Raw genomic sequence first — 1,236 nt, 5'->3', positions numbered from 1 at the left:
CTCGATATTTTGATATTTTAAAAGAACTAAGCTGATATTAGTTTGTGTAATTTATATATGAATCCTTGCAAGATATATAGCAAAGATCATTGAATAATTTTTGTGGATGATAGGTCCGTTAAAATAAATAACACTTATCTAATCAGTGAACTCACAGCGATCCTCTTGCCTCAGCCTCCTGAGTGCTGGGATTACAGGTGTGTGCCACCACACCCGGCTAGATTTTGATATTTTAAAAGAACTAAGCTGATATTAGTTTGTGTAATTTATATATGAATCCTTGCAAGATATATAGCAAAGATCATTGAATAATTTTTGTGGATGATAGGTCCGTTAAAATAAATAACACTTAAATCTAATCAGAACTATATACATTTAAAAAAACTACCATTATTCTCATTTATTTTCCAACCACTTCAAGCACATACTTTGTCAATGTATTTTTATTTATTTTAGAAATTTTAAAATATAAATTTGTAGTAGTTAAAATTCTCTTTGGGAGGAATAATGTTGACTTATTCTGATGCAGAATTTTAACAAGTCTGGGCTAGATCATTCTGTGATGTGGGAGGCTGTTCTGTCCCCGGCAGGGTGTTTAGCAGCACCCTTGAGCCCTCTCCATTCCTTTGTAGTAGCACTCTCCCTTGAGCCAGTTGTCATAGGTTGCTAAATGTTCCCTTGAGAGCAGAGTCACCCTGGTAGGGAGCCATTGTTAATGCTTCTAATTTGGAGTAGTTGTTTATTTCTGAAGTTGAGAACAACTAGAGTTAGTATTTCTTGAGCCCCAGCTATTACTAATGACATTGTCTTTGCATTTGTCCTTTCTCAATTAAGTAAGTTACTTGTAACTTTCTCCCTTCACCAATGTCATTGTTAATTTATAATTTTTCTGTATACTCCTATAAACAGGAAGTCATATATGTTCATCTGTTTGGATGCTTTAAGCATTAATTAAGCTAGCTTATTTCAGATACTACTAACTTGAGACTACGTAATCAACTTTCCCTACTGTACTAGTATTCTCATTGTAATGCTTGTAGAATATATGCATAGAGATAGTGAAGATAAGTATTGAAAGTTAACTTATTTTTGTTTGTATTTCTAAATTAAAACCTGCTTATTTATCTTAATTGAGGTTTTATAGGGGCTGGGATTTAGCTCAGTGACACTGTGCCTGCCTTGCAAGTGCAAGGTCCTGAGTTCGATCCATCATACCACAAAAAAAAAAAAAAAAAA

The 1,236-nt window shown here is 33.5% G+C and overlaps 1 protein-coding gene across 1 annotated transcript in view; it reads left to right on the top strand.

The window, feature by feature from the left end:
• Nucleotides 1-1,236, top strand: part of Tmf1 (TATA element modulatory factor 1) — a 28,024-nt gene that overhangs the window by 8,578 nt on the left and 18,210 nt on the right. The window lies entirely within an intron of this gene.

Source organism: Fukomys damarensis, unplaced genomic scaffold (assembly GCF_012274545.1).
Source record: "Fukomys damarensis isolate Sample0158 unplaced genomic scaffold, DMR_v1.0_HiC HiC_scaffold_28, whole genome shotgun sequence".
Lineage (NCBI taxonomy): Eukaryota > Metazoa > Chordata > Mammalia > Rodentia > Bathyergidae > Fukomys > Fukomys damarensis.
This window is presented reverse-complemented; position numbering and strand designations above follow the sequence as displayed.